Here is a 9,548-nt window from a genome sequence, read left to right as displayed (position 1 = left end):
GAGAGCAGGCTCCACCCTGTGTCTTGGCTTCGGGGTGGAGGAAGAATGAGTTTCCCAGGGAGGGGCTCGTGTGTGGGGCCCTCCCCTACTGTCTCAGAAAGCCCATCCCTCACTCGCACAGTGTCTTCCGTGGGTGACTGGGGGCTGGCCTTATTCCGGGATTTCAGATGCAGCAGGGGACAAAGTACAGCATTTCTGTCCTCATGACCCTTACAGTCCAGTAAAGGAAAGTCAGCCAGAAAGCAGAATAAATGAGAGAGCAGGTAGGAAAGGAACGGCGCCAATAAAATGGGGGAGGGAGATAAAGCGGGAAGGCTTCAGGAGAGACTTCACTAAGGAGGCATCGTTTCCGTAGGAGCTCAAAGCTGCAGAGGGAGGGAGCCAGGAGGTGGCCTGAGAAAAGCATTTCCAGCAGAGGGGGAGCCAGTGCAAAGGCCCTGAGATCACACCAAACCTGGAACAGTCAGGAACAGCAGGGGTGCCGGTGTGGCTGCAGAGGAGAGAGGGAGGGGCGGGAGGGAGGCGGGGCCAGATCCTGAAAGCCCTTAAGTCTAGGCAGGGGCTTTGGTGCTCTGGTAAGTGAGATGGAGAGCTGCTGGAAAATTTTGAGCAATTAGGGGTTGATTTGCATTTTCATAGGTTAATTGAAACTTCACCATTCACAACAGGCTGAAGCCTGTGAAGGCAAAGTGGACAGAAGGGGAAGAGCCCTCGGCATAATCTGATGAGAAGCCTGGCCTGGAGCAGGGCGGTGGCCATGGAGGTATTGAGATGCGCTTAGATTCTGGATGCACGTGGAGGTAGAAGAGACAGAATTTGTGATGTACTGGAGCTGAGGTATGAAGAAAGTTGAAGAGTCAAAGATTATTCTAAACTTTTAGACCTAAGCCCACTGAGTGGCCATTAACTGAGATGCTAAACTTTCCCGGAGTGTCAGGCTGTGGAGGAAGGGACGGGGTAGCTACGAGACAGGAAGCAGGAAACTAGACATGGTCACAAGCCTGAGCCGCTTACTAGGCAATCAGGTGAGCAGCTGGATAAGTGAGAATCTGGGACGTATGATGTTTTGCTGTCCCGTGGTCAGAGGTCAGAACATTCTCGACTCTAGCACCCAGCAGCTATGGGCCACGTGCTGCTGATGTGCTGGGTGCATCCCAGTGGCGCAGACGGGAGGCAAACTGACATTTCATTATGACTGTCCACTTCCAGGGCCGGGACTCAATCCAGCTCCAAACCCTCGGCCTTTAAAAGACCAAAGAACGCTTGGCCAAGGTTACGTTAAAATATCCGTGGAAGCAGCGTGTAGATATTACAGAGGAAGCGCAACGACAGCTTGAATGTGAACTGACCGCACCGCCACCATGTCTGCAAGATCTGTCGCTTGAAGGGGACCCAGTGGGAGGCGCCCTTATTCAACCCGGAAAACCGATCAGGCCCTGTGCTGCACAAACGCCAGGCCCGGCCTGTGTGCTGTGTTCTGAGTTGGTAATTTTAACCACCTTTGAAATAGGCCTGGGTTTTATCTCTTTTTGTTGCTGTTTTGCTTTCTGCTTTCAAGATGGCACTTTGGTTTCAAGACAAGGTGGATCCAGTTGTCCCCCATTTCATTGATCAAGTCAGTCCCTAATTTCATTCCGCACACATTTTCCATTAGCTTAATGCTGGGTGACTGGCTCTGCTGGAACAGAGGATGTTAATTTGATAATGTTGTAGATGAGGAGGAGGAAGCCTGCGTGGGTATCACCAGCTCGCCCACAGCCCGCGTCCTTGTGGTATGAGCATTTCGAGAAAAGAAGGTGCAGACTTTTGTCTGCTGGGTGATTTCCCTTCTCAAGTAGGAACAAGGGAGAAACGGCTCCTGGGATGTCGTGAGTTGGCTGGTGGTGGGAATTCATCCTTAGCAGATGTTTCTGAGATTTTTGCGGGTTGTCATCACTACCCCATCATTTAGCATTCTGTTGTTGTTTTTTTTTAAATTGGAAATGGCTTTGAGGAAATATATTAATTTTTTATTACCGCCATAACAAATTAACACAAACATAGTGGCTTAAAAAATACACATTATTGGAGTTCCCGCTGTGGCTCAGTGGAAACAAATCCAACCAGTATCTGTGAGGATGTGGGTTTGATCCTGGCCTTGCTCAGTGGGTTAAGGATCCAGTGTTGCTGTGAGCTGTGGTGTAGGTCACAGACACGGCTCAGATCCCATGTTGCTGTGGCTGTGGTGTAGGCCGACAGCTGCAGCTCCGATTCAACCCCTAGCCTGGGAACTTCCACATGCTGTGGGTTAGGTCCTAAAAAGACAAAAAAAAAACCCTCAAAAAATTCATACGCACATTATCACATTGTAAATAAACTATAATTTTTTCTAAAAAACCAAAAAACCAAAAAAACACATTTTTTATCTTACAGTTCTGTGGTTCAGAAGTCCACATTGCTGCTCATGGTTTAAAATCAAGCGATCGGCAGGCCTGGGTTTCTTTAGGGAGGAAAGAATGTTCTGTAGGGGAGAACCCATGTCCTTGTAGTTATGGGTTGATTGTATCTTCCCCTCCAAAACAAACAAAAAAGAAGGTATGTTGAAGTGGTAACTACGTCGTCCTCAGAATGTGACCTTATTTGGGAGAAAAATGTTAGCAGTTGAGGATTGAGTTCAGATGAGGTCGCTGGGTGGGCCCTAGTCCAATAGGACTGTGTCCTTATAAAAAGGAAACTTGGACACAGACACATGCAGGGAGAAGCCATGTGCAGATTGGGGTTTTGCTGCCACAAGCCAGGGAACCATTGAAAGCATGGAGAGGGACCTGAAGGGTGGGGGAGGAGGGGCACAGCCCCGCCTGCTGCTTTAGCCTGGACTTCTAGCTCCAGAACCACGAGATAATAAATTTCTGTCGTGGGACCATCAATGTGTGGTGCCCTGTTATGGCAGCCCCGGCACACCGGGTGTCTGTCTGCACAGCTCCCGAGGCTGTCCACAGTCCTTGGTCTGTGCCCTTTCCTCTGTCTGCAAAACCAGAGATGTCGCATCTCTCTGATCCTCCGTTCTTAGTCACCCACCTCTGCCCACGGCCGGGAAAGTCTCTCCAGTCCAAAGGGATCACGCCATTACCTGGGGCCCACCTGGATGAGCCAGGAGAAGCGCCCCGTCTCAAGGTCCTCACCTCCACCCTGGTTGCAAAGACCCTTTGCCACGTAAGTACGATGCTCAGAGGTTCTAGGGATCAGGGCTGCCGCGTCTCTGCTTGGGATGGGGCCTTAGTCTGCCTCTCCTGGAAGAGTATCAGTTCTAGTGTCACAATGAGATGCATTAGAAGACTTTTTTTTTTTTTTCTGCTGAAAGTGGAGGTGGAGTATTTGGGGAACATCTGAGGCGGGTGCAGAATAACAGAGGCTCCAGGAGACACGGCCTGGAGGAGGGAGGCCCGGGGGAGGCACAGTGGGGGCTGCCAGGTGCCTTCAGCGTGAGATGCGGGGCTTGTTCCAGCTCTGCCAGACATAGCAGTATGACTTTGGGATTGTCGCCTGTCCCCTCTACACCCCAGTTTTCTAGTTTACAATAAAGGATCTAGATTTTGCAGCTGTAGCAAGAAGCCAATAAGATCAGAGGAATGGACTTTGATAGGGTATTTTGATCTCTGTGTGAGAGGCATTACATGTGACGTGTCAAGCACAGACTAGAAAGGCCTCCCACAGTGATGGGACCAATGCCCCTGATCCCCAGAGAAGCGGGAACACCCAAGAGAGGAGAGCGGCTCCAAACCATCCTGACTGCTCCTGTCACAGTGTCGCTTAGAACCAGTTCCCCTGTTATGACGGCACTGAGACCCATTTTAGAGAAAGAGGAGACGGGGGTTAAGCCTGAACACCCAGTGCGGGCCGGGCCCTATGGGAACAGCTTGCCCCTGTCACACCCACACTTCTCACCAGCCATCTGCTCTGGTTGTCCCTACCCATTTGCAAGAGGAGCCAAGACATGAAGGGTAGGTGGCAGCAGTGGGATCCCACCCAGCTGTCGGCCTCTTAAGCCTCTTCACCCCATGGTTCAGCCAGGGTCATCTCCCATCTCGAGGGTTGATGCGAAGTTAGGGGAGACAGACTCAAAGAACTACTCTGTCCACTAAACACTGCCTCTCATCTCATGTTGGAGGAGACAGAGGTGTGTTTGTTCTTTTTAGGCCCACACCCATGGCATATGGAAGTTCCCAGGCTAGGGGTCGAATCAGAGCTGCATCTGCCTGCCTACCCCACAGCCACAGCAACACAGGATCCAAGCTGCATCTGTGACCTACACTGTAGCTTGCAGTTTGTGGCAATGCCAATCCTTAACCCACTGAGCGAGGCCTGGGATCGAACCCGCATCCTTACGGACCCTGTGTTGGGTTCTTAACCCCCTAAACCTCAACAGGAACGCCCATCATTGGATTTTAAGTGCTTTAAAGATAGAACGTAACTGCACATAAGTGAGAAACTCTTATATTCAATATTTCCACAGAGTTCCTATGGGATCAGTGGGCTCGGTCTTTGCAGACAGATAAATCTCTCCGCAACACAAAGAACGCTGTGTGAAACATTTGCCGAAACTGAAACAACTTTCAAGAATAATGGGGATCGTCTGATGAACACTTCTTTTTCCCATTCCTTTCATAATTAAAAGGAAAATTTTAAGCTCAGGCAAGGCAGTGGAAATGTACCTAATGAAAATTCTGTTGGACCCATTCCATTTTCTTGGTTTGTTGCCAGACTAAGTATTAAATGTTAGTGCAAACAATACATCTTTCTGGTGGTATTGTTGTGTCTTGTCTCCCGGAAAATTAAGGCGATTATTTGCTTATGAAGTGGTTTGTTTCTGCAGTTGATCATCTGCCGTCTGGAAAGCCTTGGAACTTGAACCATTTAATAACCCTTTACAAAAGCTTATTTATTAGAGCTGAGACAGAATTCTTCTCAATTACCTATTTTTCGTAAGTTATTCTGGCCTCTGAATGTTTTTGGATCTCTCCAGTGAGCAATGGCTCTTGAAAGTCTCTGGTTATGTCTGCTTTTGTTCTGAATACCAGCCCTGTTATGTCTGTTTGTGTTCCGAATACCAGCCCTGACGATTCCTGGTATCTCCATCTGCTCCTTAGTTCATTGCCTACCTCGCCCCACTCCCCACATCCACACACATCTGCCACTCTCCCGTCTGAAATCACTTCCAAGTGCAGGGCACCTAACTCAGTCTTTCTCTTTAGAGGGCGCCCTCCAGGCCAAACCCCATCGTCACTCACGTTGAAGGGACTCTTCTTAAACAAGATAAGGTTTTCTCACTCCCCCATCCAATCTGTCATGAGCTTGTCCCAATTCACCACCTAAGAGTTTCTCTAATCCCACACCTAAGCCAGCCTTCCCACCGCTGCCATAGTTTCTCACCCGAACAACTGTAACACCCTCCTCATCTGTCTTAGCTTTTTGCCATCATGATCGTCTAAAATTTATCTCCACTCCATTCCCAGAGTCATTGTTGAAAGCGGGAGGCTGGCTAATAGCATTCAGCTGTGAAGTCTCTTTGGTCTACCTGTCACTTAGAGTCCTTTTCTTTTTTGGGGGGGTGGGGAGCATCTGCGGCATACGGAAATTCCCAGGCTAGGGGTTGAATCAGAGCTGTAGCTGCCGGTCTACACCTCAACCACAGCAATGCAAGATCTGAGCCATGTTTGTGACCTACACCACAACTCATGGCAACACTGGATCCTTAACCCACTGAGGAAGGACAGGGATTGAACCCACATCCTCATGGATACTATTTGGGTTCATTACTGCTGAGCCACAACAGGAACTCCCCAGAGTCATTTCTTAAACTGAAACTTAATGGATTAAGTGGAGGAAGCTCTTGGAATAGGGAAGAATCAGGGTTTGGGGTGACATTCAAGGGGTGCTAATTTTCCAGCTTTCACAAGGCCTTTCCTCCTTGAACTTGAAAGTCTTTATCTGTCTTGTGACTTGGATGTGAGATTTCATTGAAGATAAGTGGTTACATGGGTAAAGCAGTGTGAGATCCTTCAGGCTAAAGCACATACCCTCAGTGGCTCAGACCCTGTCCCATCCTGGCCACTTTCTGACTCACTCACCTACTGCTCACTGGTAACACGCATGGAACTGGCGAGGGCTCCCTGTGCACGCTGGGTCATTTTGTTTGTGCTCTTCCCTAGATCCCTGCCTTCCCCTCCATTTCTCAGTCTTCCTGGGAGCATCAGCTCGGGTATACCCCCTCCAGGTGAGCTAACTAAGTCCTAAACTGTGTGAATATATTGCCATTTGATTCTTTCTTTTGCCTCATAGCATGCTTTGTAATTTTTGATTGGATGCTAGACATTGCTGACTAAAATTCATAAATGTTTGGAACTGTGTTTTATTCCTCCTGAAATGGTGAAGCTTGGTACTGAAAATAGATAAAGAGCCAGCAGATGACCTAGTTTTAGGTTTGTAGGGCTGGTCTATTTCTGTGGCCCTTCTGTGATTTTGGCTGAGAGCCTGAGGTGTTGACCAGGTTGTGTCCGTCTTAATAGACTCTGAACTGCACCATTGTCTTCCCAGCGCCTTGCAGCTATTAAAGTATCTGCCCCATACTTGACAGTCTCAACTGCTTCTGCAGGATTTCAGGTCTTTTTACACTGAGCAGTTTAGAAGTTGGCTAACACTTTAGAAGAGGCAGTGCACAGATGTGGGACTCACTTTCCTGGGATCCCTTCCTTGCTTGGACTTGGCCCATAAAGTCCTCAGTTCTTCAGACTTGTGGTTGCCAAGGGGAAGAGGGAGAGAGTGGGATGGACGGGGAGTCTGGGGTTAGTAGATGCAAACTATTACATTTAGAATGGATAAGCAATGATATCCTACTTTATGGCACAGGGAAATATATCCAATCTCCATATATAGATGGAAGTCTACATATATATGGACTGAGTCACTTTGCAGTATAGCAGAAATTGATACAACATTGCAAATTAACTATACTTTAATAATAATAATGATAGAAAGACCCAGGTTCTTAGACAGTCCTGGATCCAACCTCCCTCCCCTCAGTCTCATAGGACTGCAAATTCCTGCTGGCATTCTTCCACAGCCTATGAAGTAACAAGCATCCTCAAGGAAGAAACCAGGGTGAATGGAGCTGAGTTCTTCACCCTGACCTTCTCCCAGGGACCATAGCATTTTGAGCATCCTGTCTCCTTTGATGACTCTCAGTGCTTTTAGACAGCAATCATAATTTTATATATTCTTACAATTTTTATAATTGTGTTCTGTCAGAAGGCTGTCCAATACAGGCTACTTCATGATCAGAGCAGGAAGTATATATGTTTAGTTTTGGTTTGCATATCATTTAATATATTAATGTATATTAGTTATACATGGGACATGACATACTACTCCTGGCTGTAGGCATAAAAGCTGCCCCTTCAGTATATAAACAGAAATCAATAAAAGATAAGAGCCCACTTCCTAGAATTAGAAATCAGTGAGTTCACGGTTTTAAAAAGTCCCCCTTGCACAGAGCAGAATGGACCTCAACATCCATGTTAGGACTGAGCCAAAAGGTAGAAAGGAAACTACCCCAGACATTTGCATTTGTGCCAGACTAACACACACACAGACACACACACACACCCCTCACTTCTCCAAGGTGGTGGAATTTCTAATTTGTTTACCACTTTTTCTTAGTTTATTTGGCCCATCCTTTCCTTATGGTATTCTACTTTACAGTAAATGTTCTTCAGCCTTTCAGTTTCCTTTCACATCGTGGCACATGGGTTTGTATGTATTATTTTGGAAAGGAAAAGTCGAGGTTGAGGAAGATGAAGATAAGTTGTATTTCTTTGCTCTTCCTTCTATGAATCTTCACCATCAACATTCAGGTATATTGTACTGTCTTGACAGCATATGTCTTTATAAAATTAAGTCAATTATCATGGATAATTAACCAGATAAATCAAGTTAATTATCAATCCATCTTATATTACATGATTAAACCTCACATTCTAGTTTACTTCCTACAATTCCTTTAGAAGCTACTGGACCTTTTGTGTTTTATCATAATTGGGAGCTAAAGAAACACAGAATGATGCCAAGAAGCTCAATCAATGACCAAAGCACACAGACCAGAATCCTAGACCCATTTCCATTCTGGAAAACCATTATTAATAAAACACACACACACACACAAAAGAGAAAGTCACACAACACTGATATCTTGTATTTGTCTGAGGCACTACTGCCAAATTTCTCAATGAAGGAACAGAACCTTCCTGTCAGTGCCTAAGATAAAGGCGCATCATTTGATTACTGCATGTTTTCCCCTTTTCAATGTTTTTCCACTGTACCTCACAAATAAGATCATAATCTGAGCCATAGCTGTTATTGTCATTGGTTTTGTCCTAAAGAAAAAGAAGCTAGAGAAGCATGAGGATTTTGAGGATGATACAAAAGTTATAAAAAAGAGTTTAACTATAACAGAATGGATTTTTGAGATAATGATCCCACACACAATGTAAGTTGCAAAGCTACCAGCTTACTTGGGAGTGGGGGTCTGGAGGGGGAAATATGAATCTTAAAAGGTAGAAGAAAATATAGTTGTATATGCACACGAGAGAACCCTCCAGTTGGAGAGCATCACTGGAGTGATCAGGCCGGGTTCTTTATCATGTAAGTTAAAAATTGTTGAAGAAAATAGTTTAAGCCATTTTATATTCTCATTCTTTGGATGCCCTGGTACAATTATAACTGCGCCTTTGCTTTCCTTGGTGGTGTCAGATGTGCTGCGGGCACCCTGGCACCTGCTGGCTTCTTCAGATGCGTGGCCTGGCCCCTGAGATAATGAGCTTTGCCACCCGGGTTCCAGGCAAAGATGAACCTACTTTCCACCCATACATGGTTTCTCGCCCACCCTTCCAAATGGCAAAGGGTAAGAAAACTCATCCAGGCTCTGGTGACTCTGGTTTTTTCCTCTCAGTTTCCTTCCACAGGAATATTGGATGCTTCGCTTTTTTTTTTTTTTTTCAAAACGATTTTGCAAAAGCATGTTTTGCATAAAACTTTCCTTAATTCCAAATAAAGTAATAAAAATTTAAAAAACACATAACTGTCCTCTAGAAGGAAATATGATCTGGAACAAAGGATTTTACCAAGAAGCTTTGGCAGGAAGGACGCGTCTAAACCACCTAACACCAGGCTTCACACCCAAGATCTCAAGTTATTGTGAGGGTTCAAAGGTGCTGAAGTCTGAGCAAGGTCCGTCTGTGGCCCTTCAGCCACACCGAGGCTCTGGGAATAGTCCCAACTACACCAGGAGCGTGTGCTTGGGAATCTTAATATTAACAGCAAAGTGTGTTTAGTGGAAGGCTTTTCAATGCAAAAAAAAAAAAAGACTTGTACATATATCTGATAGTTTCACTTTCAGAACCAAGATACACTTGTTATCACCATCTAGTATATGATCAAAGGACCATCAAAGCAGCATCCCTGGGAGTTCCCGTTGTGGCTCAGCAGGTTAAGAACCTGACGAATATCCACGAGGA

At 46.1% G+C, this 9,548-nt stretch overlaps 1 long non-coding RNA gene across 1 annotated transcript; it reads left to right on the top strand.

Moving 5' to 3' along the window:
* Positions 1-2,725: 2,725 nt before the first annotated feature.
* LOC125128821 (uncharacterized) lies at positions 2,726-4,770 on the top strand. Its single transcript, XR_007135332.1, has 2 exons — positions 2,726-3,192; positions 4,493-4,770. It is a non-coding gene; the product is annotated as an uncharacterized LOC125128821 (long non-coding RNA).
* The last annotated feature ends 4,778 nt before the right edge of the window (positions 4,771-9,548 follow it).

This window comes from Phacochoerus africanus, chromosome 6, assembly GCF_016906955.1.
Source record: "Phacochoerus africanus isolate WHEZ1 chromosome 6, ROS_Pafr_v1, whole genome shotgun sequence".
In the NCBI taxonomy this organism is placed as follows: domain Eukaryota; kingdom Metazoa; phylum Chordata; class Mammalia; order Artiodactyla; family Suidae; genus Phacochoerus; species Phacochoerus africanus.
This window is presented reverse-complemented; position numbering and strand designations above follow the sequence as displayed.